The 18,178-nt window shown below is 40.6% G+C and overlaps 2 long non-coding RNA genes across 3 annotated transcripts in view; one reads left to right on the top strand and one right to left on the bottom strand.

Annotated features, from left to right (window-relative positions):
* LOC119843112 overlaps positions 1 to 12,192 on the top strand; it is a 62,319-nt gene extending 50,127 nt beyond the window's left edge. Inside the window, exons 2-3 of the long non-coding RNA XR_005288862.2 lie at positions 8,175 to 8,255; positions 10,267 to 12,192. This is a non-coding gene — a long non-coding RNA (uncharacterized LOC119843112). The remainder of the gene's footprint in view (positions 1 to 8,174; positions 8,256 to 10,266) is intronic.
* LOC122456741 lies at positions 151 to 17,952 on the bottom strand. 2 transcript variants are annotated; one of them, XR_006275775.1, is made up of 3 exons: positions 17,333 to 17,952; positions 2,686 to 2,792; positions 151 to 956 (listed from the first exon to the last, which is right to left on the bottom strand). It is a non-coding gene; the product is annotated as an uncharacterized LOC122456741 (long non-coding RNA). The 2 variants fall into 2 exon arrangements; XR_006275776.1 differs by lacking the exon at positions 17,333 to 17,952 and adding an exon at positions 15,762 to 15,982 and having other exon boundaries at positions 375 to 956.
* Between the last annotated feature and the right edge of the window lie 226 nt (positions 17,953 to 18,178).

The following is an 18,178-nucleotide window of genomic DNA, read 5'->3' on the forward strand; positions in this document are numbered from 1 at the left end:
GCAGCATGACTCTTGGTTTCCAAAGATAAGGGGAGAAGAGGTGCCTGTGCTTTTCCCATCCTACGAGAATGATTTTGAAGACTTTTCCCCACTCTGAATTGGGATAAAAAGTAAAATTTTCACAAACCAATAATCCAAAAAAGGTTCAGATCATGTCAATCAAGGCACTTAATTTTGATTTTAAATTTATAGTGTTAAAAAAAGTAACTAACATCTTGGAACAGTCATTTTGAAGCAGAAAATGAAAATTTCAAAGTATCAAAATGGGACATTTAGACAATTTTGAAACTTTTTCTCAAAACCTTTGGAAGTGAGAGATTTGTCAAAACATATGCTTTCCCACAAACAATTTTGGTTTCAATGAATCAGCAGATTCTGAAAAAAACGTTCCAACGATGAATTCCTGACTAGCTCTATCTACAGGTAATGCCCTCTCCCCAAAATCTATAGCATAGCTTTTCCCATAGATCCTTGCCCTCTGCAAGGCTTGATGGTCATCATGCCTTCTTCCCCATTACAATACCCACGGAGGATATTCCGTGTATTAGAACTCCTAGCACTCTCCCACTGTTGCAAGAGGAAAATAAACATATGCACAACCTTTAGGCTTTAACAGACCTTTATGTTCTGTGCCTTTCCTAGTTTGCTATTTGTGGCCTTTCAAGCTTTCAAAAAGCAGGTGCTGTTTGTGAAGACTTTCTGTGAATATTGCTTTGTTTTCATTTTATTTATCTTTTTAAAATCATGTGGGTCAGGCAGCTGCAGATACTGTGCAATATTCATGACAGGCACTGATTTATGTAGGCATAAAGCTGTGCAGCAGAATTACAGGTTCCTGAATGTTATATGCAGATTTAATTTCTTTTTTATGACCACAGGATACAGCAGATTTTCTCGAGTGCAAAATTTATGAGACGTTCATTCATATGAGTTTTCAGGGGGCATCGCATTTATTCCTGTCAAAGGAAGAAAGAAAGGCAAGATAACAGTAGTTCGACTTCTTGCTGAGTTTGGGTGACCAAGATACGATACTGTACAGGACGCGTCTGAACAGGGATAGGGAGATTGCCCAATAGCAGCTTTGCAACATGAACATTTATAGAAAAGCCACATCTAGGGGTTTTAGCTATATTCTTAACGGTGCCCACCACGGTAATATCTGAACACCTCTGGAGTATTTGTAGCTTTATTCTTTCAATCATCCTATGAGGCAGGTTTTATCCCCATAGTACATAAGCATAGAGAGTTAGTGACATAGGCCAGGTCTACACTACCACTTACTTCGGTATAACTTACATCACTCAAGGGTGTGAATAAGCCACCCCCACCCACCCCGAGTGACATAAGTTATCCCGACCTAAGCGCCAGTGCGGACAGCGCTAGGTTGGTGGGAAAACTTCTCCTGCCAAAATAGCTACTGCCTCTGGCAGAATGGATTTACTGTACTGACGGGAGAGTGCTCTTCCATCAGCCTACAAAGTCTTCACCAGACGTGCTACAGCAGCACAGCTGCGCCAATGTAGCGCTTTTAGAGTAGACTAGCCCTTAGTAAGACTGGAAGCACTTCTGGTCAGAGACACTGTGTTACAATGCCTAGTACAAGTTTGCTACCAAATGCATCCGATGAAGTGAGCTGTAGCTCACGAAAGCTTATGCTCTAATAAATTTGTTAGTCTCTAAGGTGCCACAAGTACTCCTTTTCTTTTTGCGAATACAGACTAACACGGCTGCTACTCTGAAAAATGCCTAGTACAGTGGTGCTCTGAGCCATGATCAGGGCCCCTAGATGCTACCAAAATATAAATAAAAATGATTAGCCGGAGTCATGTGAGAAGCCTGCAGCAAATCCAGGAATTGAACTTAGCTCACCGAAGTCCTGGTCCAGTGCCTTACTCCCATGACTATTCTTCCTCCTCAGCTGTAGTTTCTGATTTGGAACTTGTGCCTGCAGGCCGTCTGCATTCAATGAGCTTCCCAACTCAGGGAATGCCAGGAGTACCCCTCACTCCACAGCTAGGATGCATGGCATCCATTCCTAATTTCAATTTCTGATTATGAAACTGGATTGCATATAATTCAAGTTATTAAATGCAACCACATGGCCCAACGACTTGTGCTTGTCTAACGTGGTGACTTATTTATACTGCCCTGTGAAACAGAGAGGGGGAAACGGTATTACCCCTTTAAGGAACAGGCTGGAGTGTATAGCCTGAGGATAATCAAGGCCACCCTGCCCTGGGATCTGAGCTATATTAACAGGAACAGGAAGCAGAACAAGGAAAGAGAGCAGGAGCCTGAACCTGGTGGGCTGCAGCAGGTGCGCTCTCGGGTATGTGGAGACAAGCCTAATCTGATTCAGAGGCTTGATGTAGACTATAAGTTTGGGAGCTGTGAACCCAGAACCCAATGAAATGCGTGTTGTAAGGATTCCTGGTCTGACATCCAGTTAAAAGGAGATGGTAGTTTGTTAATATGTATTGGCTTCTCCCTGGCCCTGAGCTGTTAAACTGAAACCTATTGCTGCTCCATTTGGAGACATTAAGGTGCACAGGGCTGCAAGAGGGTGCTCAGGGACCACCTTTACAGGCCCCTTCCAGCCTCCTGGAGACCTAGTTTCATATACTTACACCTAGCTTCATTCCGTGGCCAATTCTAGGAAGGGGAACTTTTGTACTTTTTAGTTACCTGCATGAAACTGCAATCCACTTGTCCGGGACTCTCCCTTCCCACTGGGGTCCTGCTCAGAGGCTCCCATTAAACATTGTCTGGTCACTGTGTCCAGCTGCTGCTACCTGGGGGAGGGAGGACACAAAGCCCATCCTACTTTCTGCTTCCCTAAGCAAAATGACATGTGTCTGGTTTACCAGCCAGTTCACAAGCCATGAATGCAACCACAGCCATTCTGCCTGCAAAGGAGACCCAGCTATGTTTGGAGCTATTATGTATGCAAGGGCATAGTACAATTCAGCATACCCCTTTTCCAGGAAAGAAGAGTGAAGCATGAGCTCTCAAAAGGACACTGATCCCCATAACGTTGCTGCAGTAGATCATAGAAATGTGGGGCTGGAAGGGACTGTCAGAAGTGATCAAGTCCAGTCCCCAGTACGGAAGCAGGACCAAGTAACCCTAGGGGGAAAAAAAGCAGTGGCAAGTGTGGCAGTTTACTAGTGTCTCTGCAGTTATCACAATGAGTCTGTATCTCTTCAGAACAAGGGGAGCTTTCCCTTCACTCTCCATTCTCTATCATGCTATCCAGGACAACAAAAGGAACCGTTAACATTTGTTTTTCTCTCCACCAACTTGCAGGCTCTCAGTGCTTTATTAAAGCTCCTTCCCACACAGGGTGTAGGCAGGCTTACGCCACATACATCTCAGTATATAATTTTTTCCTATCTCTCGGGAGCAACATTTGCTATGGTGACTGGTAGGGGGGTTATTTTTGTTCTTCACCAGGACTTTTGTTAACATGCTTCTCAGTCTCCGATTGCACCCACTCTGCTAGTGATCGTACAGTATAGTGTGTAATGGCAGGTTGATTGTGGGAGATGCTGAGAGTGGGTGGACTTGGATCAGGCAATGTATGTAGAAATTTCACATTGTTAAAGCTGCACTCAGGTGCATTTACTTTTACCAAGAGTTACTAAGGAAACAAGGAACTGAGCTGCAAAAAAGAGCAGGCGTTTCTTCTGATCAACAATAATCTATCCTGTGTGCCAGAGCCCTTTAGCTAGAGGGCCTGAGCTCCGGAACCAAGCAGAGTAGCAGGCTTCTTAGCTACCTGCTTGTGCTCTTGTAGCAGTACTCTCGCTGTGCCCCATAGCTATGGCAGCCTGCAAAATACATACCATAGAAGAGGTGAAGTCTGAGAAATTAGGAACTGAAAATTTCACCCTCAAGCTTGACACATTCTGCCATCCTCCTCCCCTCCCCATGGAAATGGGATCACTTAATCAAAAGTTAGTGTTAAACCCATTTTGTTGCAAATAGAGAAAAGCACCACTGTGTCAAATTTGGTAGAAAAATTTAACTTGACAGGCATGAAACAAAAGGGCACTGCCTGATATGCAAGAAGCTTTGCAGAAAGTTGTTCACTTGTTTCCCCAAGCTCTAAAAGAGACCAGTTGTTAGCTACTCATGTACTGCACAGTTTAGCATCATGGTAGGATGGTAGTGTGGAAATAATTGTGTGAATTCCCTCCCTGCACCGTAGGGCCATAATACCTTTCAGTAGATGGTCCCATATGTGTTGCGTTGTTGCAGCAAAACAACACTCAAGAGCTGGCAAACGTGCAAGCCACAATCCAAGTGCACTCTGAATTAGTACACTGACTCTGTGTTGTCTCAGTTGTAAACTGCCCCTTGGAGTCTAGTTTTTCCCCAGGCTATCTGTGTTAACATTAGATTTCAGCTAAGGCTTGTTTAAAAAAAAAAAATTTCATTGACTGTCAATGTGGCACGGAAAAGAGTAGGGATCTGCCTGAGGGGTACAAAGTGTTAAAGATATATTAGACACCACAGTCTAAAGTTATTGCTATGAGAGCCTCTTCCTGTGAGGTTTGGAATCGAATTTTGCAAATTCAAGGTTCGCATAGTTCAAATAAGTATCCAAACAGCCTGAATTCTGACCCTTTGAGTTCACCCATCAGTAGAAACTAGTGTATAAATATAACAATAACCAGAATTAGACTTGGAGATACACCAATATGATGAGTGGCACCAGGCCTTGATAGTAATGCCTAGAATTTTTAGCCACATCAAACCAGAACTGACTTTAAATGCTATCACTCTATAAAGAAAAGCAATCCCTTATTACATCATGAACCTTTTGTTGAGTAATCATAAGTCTAAGTATCTTTTATTGCTTAACAGCAAATTTGGAAAGTTCTATAACGGAAACATTAGCAGGAGCAACATTTTTATGGAAGAATGTTTTGAAAAGAAAGCATAATCCGATTTAAAGTTATCCAGGATTGTAGCAGAGAACAAACAATTGTATTTCCTTAATGGACTGTTTAGTTTCTGGGGATATGACATCCTGGTATATTTTCTCACCAGGCAGAAAATATTCTCACACAGATATTAAAACAAAACAAAAAAACCCAGTGTCCACTGTAAGGGTTATATCGCTTTAACCATACCAGTTTCAAACAGATTAAAAAACAACTCTACAGCCCCAGCCTTGAGTTTCTATGATACTGACAGCCATCTCCAAGGAACTGGGGAGTTATTAACATCACATTTCATATAGACTGCCAAATGGCAAGCCAATCATGACAAGTTTTTGGTCCCTGCCAGGCTGAGAGAAATTAAAACTGGTGACCTAGAGGGAGAGAGGCTGAAGAAAACATCTCTTCTCTTGGCAGCCTTGTTACACTACCTCAGCATCCTAAATCTTGCTCTTTGAGAGGTACTTCTCCACGTGAAATGTCCTATGCAGAAATGTGCAACTACTGTTCCAGACATGCAAAAATCAGATCCAAACTATGTTTTTTCCACAGGTTATAACAGAACGAGGTTTCCATACAGTGGTAATTCTTTGAATTTAGTGGTGACTGTGTAAGAAATTTAACGTATGTCAACTTGGGCATGGTTAAATGATTTATTACTACATCCTTTACAATCTAGTCAGTGTAATGTGTAAATATTTCCATAGCTCTGCCAACCTTTTACCTGATCCCTGTGCAAGCAATGAAAGTTACAAATCAGTGAAAATTACAGGATCTCTATAGTGACATCTACTTTGGCAAGCTAGCAAAAGAAAAACCTGCTGAATCTGTTAGACCTCTAGGGCTTACAGGATGGTCAGAATGAGCGGTGACAAACATTTTTAGGTGAGCTAGCATTCCCATTGCGGATCCCAAATAGTTCAAGAAGTCCCACAGTTAAAAATGGTTTCTAAATTGCAGAACAAATTAATTAATTAATACCTAGATGGCCACCCACTTTTTAGCAGCAGATCAATATGATGTAGTGTTGAAGGTCAAACCCAGAGACAGTGAGAACGCAAATTATGGTTTACACTTAAAACACAAATGAAGTTTTCATGAACTGATTCTGTAGGTTATTTGTTAGAACCATGGCACTTCTAGAGCAAAACACAACTCTAGTCTGAAATTGACAAAGGGCAAAATTTTCAAGTGACTTGAGCTCCTAAGTCACTTTTGAAAATGGGATTTGGTCATTTTGAAATTTTTACCCTATGTCTCTCAATTAATAAACAGACAATTGTCTAATGATCCAGTTATGCAGTTATCTGAAAGTGTGGTGGTCTTGTCACGCTGAATTGCAAAGTTGCTATGATTTATGGGGACTATGCCTATCCACGCAGCACCCACCATCTTGGATTCCATCCATCTGAGGAAGGGAATCCTTGACAGATTTTTAGAAACTTTGAGATTTATGTTAGTTTACAAGTGTCAGTGAGCATTGCCTCTGCTGAAAGAGGCATTTTAAAATAAAGCAAAGCTTTTAAACCTTCAAGAAATGTCAGCAGAGAGAAAAGCTGCCATCTGCTGCAGCTTTCTCTTCAGGGAAAGGGTTTTAATTTCACCCTGACAAACGGTGGATCTACACACTCAGCTATGCTGCCCATTTGTAAAGATTCCCTGACCTGGGATTAACCACGTATAACGAGTATATGCATTAGCAAAAGCCTTAAAACACAAACTCTGTAACCGCCTGCAAATCTTTCAAAGCCATTCTATTGATACTGTATTTCAATAGTTCTGTGTATTTCTTTCTCCATTTGTTCATGTTAGATTTACTTTTACACAAACTTTCTTTAGAGTTCTTCTGTTTACTATTTATAACATAACCTTAGCAGCCACAATTTGTTAACAGAGATGATGTGGATGATGAAGGACTATGTTATTATCAGGTAGTGGACAGGAGCTAATATGTTTATGAAACAGACTTTGTTTTCATGCACATGACCCCTACAGAGACAGTCACTGAAAAGCTAGAGGCAGGTAAAATGCACTAAACAAGCAGAGCTATCCCTGATAAGTATGGTTTTCAAAATCTTTTCCATAAGACGGTGCAAAAGGGACTTCGTACCCTGGCAAATGTGAAAAATGTACACAAGCAATTTACTTTGCTCCTAGTAGAGATGAAGAGTACTGAAAGAAATCCATGAATATTTAAATAACTAACTGAACAGGCCCCTTTTGTGTTTGCCTTCCACAAAACAGTCTAGTGAGCAAGTTTACTGACAGGATGTTTGTGGGAGCAGTGAGTTTTAAAATGAATACTAGAAAATATTGATGTGAAGCAAATTTAAGTTTGCATTCCACAAGCATCCATGCAAGAAAACCCAATTCTAAGATTTATGTCCAGCCAGTCAAGGAATGGTAACCCTAAGCTGCATGTTATGTTTCTAATCACAAAGATCATTTTGATAATATCAAATATTCACAACAAACCACTCACAAATGAACTCCACACCAAGAATTTTTCACAGTAGTCCTTTGGTAAAATTTCAAAAGCAAATTTTGAGAAAACAGATCTATTGGCAGATAATTCTCAATCAGAAAAAAGGTGAGGAATACTTGTGGCACCTTAGAGACTAACAAATTTATTAGAGCATAAGCTTTCGTGAGCTACAGCTCACTTTCATCGGAGCTGTAGCTCACGAAAGCTTATGCTCTAATAAATTTGTTAGTCTCTAAGGTGCCACAAGTACTCCTTTTCTTTTTGCGAATACAGACTAACACGGCTGCTACTCTGAAACCAGAAAAAAGGCGAGATCAGAGAAGTTATTAGTTATGCATTATTAGTCAAGCAATAGATAATAATAAATGTAAGTTTCTTTTTAAAGAAATAAGAATATTCTTCCTCTGCCTGAGTCTATATCAGAGTCATAGTCCTAGTGTTACAGGAAAGAGTAAGAGATCAGAGCATCAGAGTAAGACGACACATGTGGCAAGACATGAATTTGGCCTAGGACTTTTGCCTCTAATTGCCCTCCTTCCCCCCCCAAGTTGGGACAATTCTGCAGGTATTTATACCTTGCCTATTTACTCTACGTCAGGAGATACAGTACAGAAGGAAAGTTGCTGGAAGAACCGATTAGGGTTTCTTTCAGCCAGGAGTTAACTACTGACCCAATTGCCACAAAAACATTATGTACTAGGTTAAAACAAATCCTGGAACAGCCACGTTTTGTTTCGTTTCAGGTCACCGAGTCTTTCCCTCCAAGCTTCACATCAGCCCAGATTTCCTTGAAACGCTGGCAATCTGGCCTGAGATTTTGAAGTGTGAGTAACCAGAGATTTTTGCCTGCTTGTTTTAGTTCCATTATGAAAGTGTTGCATGGTACACAGATGGAGGTGGCAAGTGTTCATTTACAATAGCTTGATCTTTCATAAAAAGCATGTAAAAATATGTAACCAATTATAAAGCACTGATCAATTTCATATCTAACCAATCTAAATGTAACTATTTTGCATTAAATTACATGAACGTTTGCTAGTCTTGTATGTCACATTTTATATACAGGACAAAAGCCTGTATATATGCCCAAACAGTGAAAAGTTAAGAATGCAGCATATATAAAATGAATACTCATTGGTACACAAGAGGGAAGATCGGGATATCTTTTCCTAGGGAAGCTCACTGCCAGTGTACTTCTATGAAAGATCAGATTTTATTTAATCATCTCAAAACCAGCACCATGCTCCTTGCTTGTACGTGGCAGTGTCTGATCAAAGAAGCCGTGCAGACTGAATGTAAACATGCTGGTTTCCTACAGAGGGCACGCATTATCACAGATGTGTTGGGATAGGAATCCATAATTTGTTAGTTTCTAAGGTGCCACAAGTACTCCTTTTCTTTTTGCGGATACAGACTAACACGGCTGCTACTCTGAAACCTGTCATAAGACAGAGTGTTATTTGTTCAGGGAGTGGGTGAGAATGATAACTTTTGATTGGCTCAGAGTTGGTTTGCCAGTGCTGAGAAATGAAGGTCATGAGGTAACTATATCTGGAGTTATTTATAAACCAGGTGCTCACTGCTGAGAACAGCAACATTTGATCAGTGACCCTTTTCATGCACAAAACCCCCAGAATGCATTGATCACCAGCAGTTAAACCTCCATTCTGCACCAGCAGAACAGCCTCCTTTCAGGACCTTACCAGAGGGCTAAACGTGTGAGGCAGAAGTTGTCTGACTCTAGGCAGCAATTCAATGGCATCAGTGATAAAACTTAAAAAAAAAAAAAAAAAGGCCAGAATCAGCTCTGTGTATCTAAAGCATCTTTCATCCGTATCCAAATGCTAAACTAGTGCTAGTAACATTTTCTTTTTTAAACCCCACAGATGTCTTGCCCTCAGTTTAATTATTTCCTCAGGGGCTGTTTTTCTTTCTCTTCTCTCAACTTTTTTTTTTAAACCACTTTCTAGAACTGTATTTTCTAAATGTGTGTTTTGAATTTACTGCTTGTGAAAGATGCCGGGCCTTGGAGATCTTGCTACTAGGTTCTGAGTAATACTTGGGCCCCAATTCAGCAAAATGCTAAAGCATGTGCTTATCCTTCAGGATGATTCCACAAAGCACCAAAGCATTTACTTAAGACTATGCATGGACTTAAATCCATTCCTATTCAGCAAAGCACTTCACAATTAATGTTAAGCCCATGGTTAATTCAATGGGACTTAAGCACATGCTTAGGGCCCAAAACACACTGGCTGTCTGTCTATACTACCTCCCTCACCATTGCTAGCATCACTACAGCAACAAAGGGAAAATTTCATAAAAGTCTCAGCGTAAACAAGATCCTATTTTGCTGGAGAACAGGTCTGGCAAAAGCAATAGAAGTGCAAACTTCCATCCACCCATCCTCAACCCTGACATGGAGGAACTGTCCCCAGGCAGTGATCATTCAGTCTCAAGTGACTATAAGCTCCTTGGGGCAGGGACAGTGTTTGTGTTTATACAGCACCTAACATCATGAGGTATCCTGGGGCCACGACTATGGCTTGCAGGCACTACTGAAATATAAATAAGTGGTTTGTTTGATCCTTTACCCCTTTGCTGGAATTGCCTGTTGTGGGGGTACTCTCCTGTAATGCAGCATTTGTTTAAGCATTTATATTACTTGTGTGTTTCAGTGTAGGACCTCATTAGTAAAACAGGTTGGGAAAATTCTGGCAAAATACTGTTGGAATTTGTGGATTCAAAACATTGTGGAGACTGTTCAGTTTCAATGAAGCTCTGACAGAACCCTGCCTGGTTTTCTGCCAACTTGCCCATCTGTTTTCTCCACAGCCTACCTGCTGGATTAATCCATGCCTGGGGACTCAAGGTTGGAGGCTGTGGGGCAACTCTGCCAGGTTACCTGCCCTGACTCCTGAGAACTGGCTGCCTGAAATCCCAGCAGGCTGCCACAGAGTGGCAAAATATCAGAACAAGACACTAAGTATTTGTTTTGTTCTTTCTTTTTCAGATTTGTGCTTTGGAGAATTTCAAAGTTTTGTTTTCATTCCAAATCAGAATGAAAAATTTTGAAGTCTCAAAATCCTCCACAAAATGGAATGATCATTTGCCACCCAGCTCTATTCATTAGTCACTTAAAATTGCTGCAGCAGTAGAGGTGGAGCCAAGCCTTTACCTTGTATGGGAAATCTTTGGATTTAGAATCGCCTGTGGTACTTTTACTTTTATATCTTGCCTTAGCTTTTGGGGATTCTTTTTCCATGTCCTTTGGAAACTCCAATATTATCTTCTCATAGAAAAATTTGCTTGCTTTTTCCATAACTGGTGTTTCTTATGACAATATTGCCTGTGCTATACAATGCCAGTGAATTCTCAACACATCTATATCATCCAAATTGGTCAAGCCTTAGGTGGCCATCTGGACAGCACACTAACGTAAGTTATTGCAACAGAACAAGAAAATCAGGCAAAACTCAAGTTTTAATTTTTCACAGATTCATGCAGATGTTTTCTTTCAGTTCAGTTGCAGTGAATGTGACATCTCAATGTGAAACTCTGTTGAAACAATCAAAACTCCACAAAGCAGCTAAATTCCAATTCTTCTTTCTTATCCTACTGCACCCTTTCAGTGCATAGGGCATCCATTCTGACACTTATTTTGGTCTTGTACTGCTCTGTTCAGGCTTCTGAGTGTCATGTTGATGGATTTGTTTTCTTTCTGTATTGTTCTGCATAATGTTTCTCTAGGTCTCCCTCTCTCTCTTTTTCCAGGTAGTGTCCATATTATCACTTGTTGGGGTAGTCATGTTGGTGGCATCCTTAAAGCATGACCTAAATATTTCCATCATTGTCTTACCATATTTGATGCTGTAGATTGGTGTGCTCTGAGAATTTCTGATGTTGTAATGCACTGTTTCTAATGAACTCTGAAGATATTCCACAGGCATTTACTTTGGAATGAGTTGATCTTTTTATTAATTTCTGTTGTAGATTTCCATGAGACTGCTCTATATAAAAGAGAACAGACATGATGCCAATGTTTAAAACAATAAAAATAAATTTAAAAATATCACATTTGTGTGTCTGTACCAATCAGACTACTTTTCCAAATCTTTTCAAGTATATGAAAGTTGGTTGCTTTTTTTTTTTTTGGGTGGGGGGAGTGCTATTTAGCATAATGTCTCCATCACCACACCTCTCTCCCCCTAAGTAGGTAAAGTGACTTACTTCTTCTGGTGTTTCTTTATCCACTCTAATGATGGCCAGAGACTTAGTCTTTCCCTTGTTGATGAGCAAACCAACTTGTTTTGTTGTATCGGCCAAAAGCTTCCATTAAGTAATGTGTTGACCTAAACAGGGCAATGTCATCAGTAAAAATGAGGCCATCCAATGGTGCTTTATCATTTGTCCATACAAATTTCTTGGTTGCCTTCTGTGGTTACTTTCCTCATGGCATAGTCAATGACCAGTGCAAACAATAGTGGGGACATAATTCACCCTTGCCTTATTCCAGTTGTCTCTATAAACCATTGGCGGACATCACCATCGGTGACTGCACATTCCACATTATCATATGATGATTCTAATTATTTTTGCCTGCACTATGCCATAATTCTCCAGAGACCACCTTTGTGTATGCGGTCAAAAGACTTCTGGAAACCTATACAATTTATCACAAGAGGTGTTTTCCATCACACTTGGTCCTATAATATGTCTGAGAACAACAATATGGTCTGCACATGATCTCAGTAGTCTAAATCCCGCTTGTTCCTCTAGAAGTTGAAGGTCTATTTGTTTCTTGATATGTTCCAGGGTGATGTTGCACATGATTTTCTCCAGACACTGAGAGTAATATGTTTCCTCTCCAGTTATTGCAGATGGTAGGATCAAGACCACGCATCAATAGGGCACAACTAAAAGACCCAAAACACAAAAATTGCTTTTCAGCTTGAACTGAAGAACTGGTTCAGCGTTCCAATGGAGTTAAACTGAAGAAAACCATGACATTGATATGCTGTGGAAAAACAGAATGTGCCATCTAAAATGTACTAAGAAAGTTTTAATGAACAAAACCATCTTAAAGGGGAGAATGGACTTTGGCAGAAATGGAAAAGAAGCAAAACCTCATGGATGCTAAGATGTAAAGAGACAAACAAGTGGCAAGGAGAATAAACAGAGGTAAAAAGGAGTGCTACAAGAGGCTGAGGATGCTAGCCAAAGAGGTGACTTTATAACCTGGTATAAGACAATGAAACAACGAACAGGAAACTTTAGCAGTACTGGATCCCCTATTAAATATGGAAATGGAAACTCTTAATACAGAAGAAGAGCAAAAGAAAAGATGGCAAAACATTTTCAGGCTGTTTTAAATAGACCAAGTGCTAGTCAATTACTACAAATACGTGATGAAGACCTAGCACTCGAGCTTGATATTGATTTAGGAGATATTAAAATGGAAAAAGTTAGAAAAAACATCAAAAACTCAAAAATAGGAAAGCAATGAGAGAGGATAAAGCACATGATGAATGAGACCTCCAGACTTTCATTGTGTTTTTAGATAGAATATGGAAAGACGTAAAGAACCCAACTCAGTGGAAGAGAGATTATATCGTAAAACTGCCAAAGAAGGGCCACCTTACTAATAGCAATAAACCTGATTACAGTGTGTCATAAATATAAAGGGAAGGGTAACAACCTTTCTGTATACAGTACTATAAAATCCCTCCTGGCCAGAGGCACAAAATCCTTTTACCTGTAAAGGGTTAAGAAGCTCAGGTAACCTGGCTGGCACCTGACCAAAAGGACCAATAAGGGGACAAGATGCTTTCAAATCTGGGGTGGCGGGAAAAGTTTTGGTCTGTCTGTTATGTGTGCTTGAAACTGTTCAGTGAACTTGATCTGAATTCCAGTGAATCCTGAAACTAGGTGAGTGGTTTCAGCTACTACATAGCTTTATTCATTAGTAGGTATAATAACGAGGGCTCTGATATTGCCCCAATGTCCATGTGACGAGCCACTGAAGTCAACGGGGCTCTGGGCAGGCATCAGAGACACTCATCAAGATCCACTTGCAGGGTCAGGGTCTAAATATGGTAGCCGACTCAGATTTCATGGACTGTTAGTAATGTTTTCCTTCTGTGGTTTTATATGTAATCTCTTGGCCCTTCCTTAACTGAGTTAAGGATGTTGTTTTCAAAAGAAAATTTGTGGTTCAAACTTTTAAATAAAAAATTGCAGCACAAAGCCTATTGCTAACAGACAGCAGAAACATGACTGCACTGGCCATGAAGATGTGTCCCCCTACATATTCTTGTCCGGCATATCTGTAACTGCGATAGTAAGTAGAAACTGAAAGGCACAGTATGTAAATGGGTATGCATGTCAATGCATGGATAACTGAAGATTTTCTTCTGTATTAAAAATCTCTTTATTAACTGCACCCCCAGCACAAATAGCACAAGACATCCTTCCTGCCATCTGCTCCAATTTTGAAATCCTGGACTGTGTGGATGAATGTTGCAAGCATATCCTCATATGCAAAATGGTATTAATTGTCCCCATTGTCCCACTTTAGAAACATACGGCAAACGTGAGATGTGAACTGAAAGGTGTTCACTTGCTAGTGCCAACGTCTGAGCTCAGGATCTGATGTTCTTCCTGTAATAGCAACAGTACTACTGTCTGAGACCCCTCAGGGGGTCTTTCCCCTGCACTTCTAATGTTAATGAGATTAGCCAGTGTTGCAAGAGAAAGATTTATATAATAGCTATTATTCAGTAGATTTTCTCTCTCCCTTGTTTTCCTTCTTTCTCTCTGCCCTGCTTTCTGCTACACTTTATGCTTTTTCTCTGTCCCACTTAATTTCCCCTTCACACTCATTGCTTCTTTTGCCATCCTCTTCCCACTTCAAAGCAGAATATGAACCCAACAATATCCACCACCAAACCAAGACAAAATGCACCGATTTCAGCTGTGCTTTGGGTTCATTCCAAGCACAAAATATGGAACTCCATGGAAAACCCACAGTAAGATTTCCATCAACACCCATGAAGCAAACCTGGCAATGGCCATGCAACTCTAGCACTAACAAAGGTCTCCAAAACCAAAGAAAGGCCTGTGGGTAGCAGGAGCGGAAGGAAGATTAAGTAGGCCAATGGCCTTGCTAATTCATTTCCAGCCTTGCAGCTGACCCTTATCTCTATTAGCCTTGGATCCTTATCTCTCTGAGCCCTAGATCCAAATATCCTTGAACTTTTTGTGTCCAGGCTTCCCCGGTTTGCAATTTAGGCTCCATCTCCACTTTTGACTAGTCTCCTGTTGTTTGCCTTGGTTTTATTAAGACAGGGCCCTTGTCTTTCTGGTGAAAGACAAGGTACATTCAGCAAGTCTCAGTTTATGACATATTGCCTCATTGCAAAACTTGAGGCTATGTCTATCTTTAAAAAAAAAAAAAAACAAAAACAAAACCCAACAACCCTTAAAATAAAAAAGCTGGTTGTGGTGTTAATACTATGAAATGAGCTAAATCGTTGCCATTTTTAGCAATCCTGAGACCGAGAGAATCAGAGGAACTGAAAATATATGTTTCATCACCCCTAGGAAACTCTGCCACAATATTTTTGGTTGCATAAGCAAACGAAACTGGAAATCTGGAATCTGTTCAAGACCTTTTGATCAGGGAGCTTTGCAAGTGCAGAAAAGTAAAAACACAGACAGATGGGGATTAGAGTTGAGCATCAGGAGAATAATTTCCTCTTTTAATTTCAATTCTGCCAACATATAAAGAGCATTAACAATCTAGTTACATAACCCACATCATCAGAACCCCTCTATACAGACTGGTAACGCTCACTGTAATTAAGCCATTGCATATTCTATGTTTGCTTCCCGGTGGTAGGCATTTTTTCACATGCGCAAACGAAATGCACTTTGAAAATCTGGACAGATAGATGGATCAAAACCAGAACCATTCATCCAAACCACTAGGAGCTTTGGGAGTTCAGATAAAATGGAAACAGGTTCCAAGCTATTTCTGGTTCTGTAAAACCTGACTGGCCACCCCTTTTTTGTCAGTCTCTACTATTAGATTAGTGTTATTGGAGGAGGAAGCTTAGGTTGATGAGCAAGCCTAAGTATTTTCATTAAGTGCTTGCCATTTGTAAGATTGGTCCTCAGTATATTTTGCATTATTCTACCACTGAGTATGATCTTTGAGACAAGGCAGCACCGTATTCAGAAGCTGGTAATAATGCCACAAAGTTAGGACAGGCAGAGATTATGGATGATAGAACAGGTCACATTTTAATTTTTGCCCATGTGTCTCTTACCCTTATAGGGAATACTCTTCCAATCTAATCATTCCCCTCATGCCCAAACCTATTGATGAAGCTAGTAAAGCAGTGAAGAACCCAGCTTTTGTCAGCTCAGAAAGCTGAAAGAGTCAAGTAGTTTCCTTCATCACCATTAAATTCCAGTGTCAGCTGACCTCGATGTAGTTGACTTCTTTTGAACAGGTTTTGAAGAACAGCTGATATATGACACCTGCATTGGGAACCATTTCCAATGGGAATAGCCATCTTAGGCAATCAGCTCACTATATCGTTAGGCTACATCTGCTAAGCAGCTGAATTTTTATTTTTATTTTTATTTTTTTTTTGCAGATTTTGCTTTTACTCAGACTTCACTGATAATTATGTGTACTCAGCTGTTCAGGTGGGGGAAGGGAAGAGGACTGGGCTTTCTCAGTCCATTTCAGTTAACTCAAATACCAAGGTATTCAGTTTCTTGGTTTTGTTTTTATAAGCAAAGTCTCAGAGCAGCCTTAGTAAAGCCTTTGCAGAGCTGTTCTAAAACCAACATAGCTGCCCAGGGGACGATTTCCCCTATGTCGAGGAATCCCAGATTGGCATAGGCCAAAATATTGTGACTAGCGATGTTGGGTGCCCAACCTGAGAAACCTTAAAGGGGCCAAATTTACAGAAAGAACTGAGCACCCACTTTTGCAAATGAAGCCCTTTTTAAGGTGTCTCAGGTTGGATACTCAGGAATGGAAGTGTTTAAAATCACTAGTCACTTTTTAAAATATTGGCTCCAGGGTTTAGTCCAATGTTAAATGTTCCAAGCAGTAGTGCTTTCATTACTTATTTTTTGAGATATGTCACTGTCTTAGGGGAGGTTTTTTTTTTGTAGCATTCACCCTAAACAATTTAATTTCTTCCTACCACTACTCAAATTCCTTGTGCCTCCCTAAGTAATAATCCTCCCTCTTCTGTGTTTCCACACTGCAGATATGTTCCTCATCCCCTGCTGTTGCTTAGCCAAGCTATACATATTTAGCTCTTTTAATCATTTCTCATAGGTCAATCCTTTCAGCCACCCTCATTTTTGTTGCTCCACAATGAAATCACCAGAGATTAGTATTTTAATCTCAATTTTCTCATTCAAAAACCAGGTACTTTATAAATTGAATGTCTTGCTGAGTTCTGTATAGTAATATTTTCCAAAGATGTTTAGATTTTTTCCCTTCTCTTGTCTGTATCCCCTCCTCCCCCTAATTTTTCCTACTCAATATTTATCCCCTCTGTGGCCCCATCTAGAAACTGCATTTGTTGTTCTATATTTAAGCATGGTTTAAAACAAGTTTAGCCAGTTAGCACGGACAGAGTTAAAACTGTACTTAAACTGTATTTAGAAACTGTATAGTTTTGGGCCTGTCTACACTGGGCAGCCAATTCACATAGCAGCAGATTTAGCCTGAACCAGTTTTAAACCAGGTTCATCAGACAGTTCCTGGCCCAGTGCAGACTGGGGATTTGGGACAGTACCCTATAGGCATTAAGGCAAAAGAAGGGTTAGTACCATAAGGACCACCAGTAGTTCCCTCGTGTTCAAACAAGACCTTTCTTTTCTGCTAAGCAGGGTAGCATTCAGTTGCTTATATTTTCCTTCGGGTTAGCATCCCTTTTCTCCCAAGCTCCCAGTGGTAAGATGAAGCCAATGAGCACAGCCTAAGAATTACTGTTAACAATCACTAAATTCATAACCACTGTGTAAATTACAGTGGGGAGAGGGTGCTTACAAAGGCCAGGCCCCCTTATTACTTTTAAGGGCTACCTCACTTCTGTCTCCTGGACCTCTTACTTCTGGTTACTGTTTAAATTAAAGCAAGACACTTGACATTCAGTCTCCCCCCCACACGCAAACACTTTTTCCCATTATTCAAGCTCTGCTCATAATCCTTTCACCTTCCCCTTGTCCCAGTCAGACTCCTGCTGCACTGGTAAAATACAGCTTCCTAAGCCCTGCCTGGGCCCAAGGTCAGGGAGTTACAAACAGCACAGGTTGCTTGAGTTAGCACTAATGACCTCACAGTTGCCAGTTACTGTTTGTTTAGAGACTGCCCTGGGTCACAGAAGCCTAGGATAGAAGGGGCTGCTAGTTTAAAAAAACAGCAGCATAGCCCCAGTGTTAGAGATACTGATTTCTACGCAGGAGGTGCCTGTCCCTAATATACCAGCTTCATTTAATGTACATGTGCTGTGGCAAGGAGGCCAGTTCCAGTCTCACACTTCCCGATGAAGTGAGCTGTAGCTCACGAAAGCTTATGCTCTAATAAATTTGTTAGTCTCTAAGGTGCCACGGGTACTCCTTTTCTTTTTACACTTCCTTTGCGCTCTCGTTCTCCTGCTTCCCCCCAACCCATCTGAATTATTCCCTTTCTTTCTCCTCACCAAGTTTCCTCTGC

The sequence above is a fragment of the Dermochelys coriacea genome, chromosome 14, assembly GCF_009764565.3.
Source record: "Dermochelys coriacea isolate rDerCor1 chromosome 14, rDerCor1.pri.v4, whole genome shotgun sequence".
Taxonomy (NCBI): Eukaryota; Metazoa; Chordata; order Testudines; family Dermochelyidae; genus Dermochelys; species Dermochelys coriacea.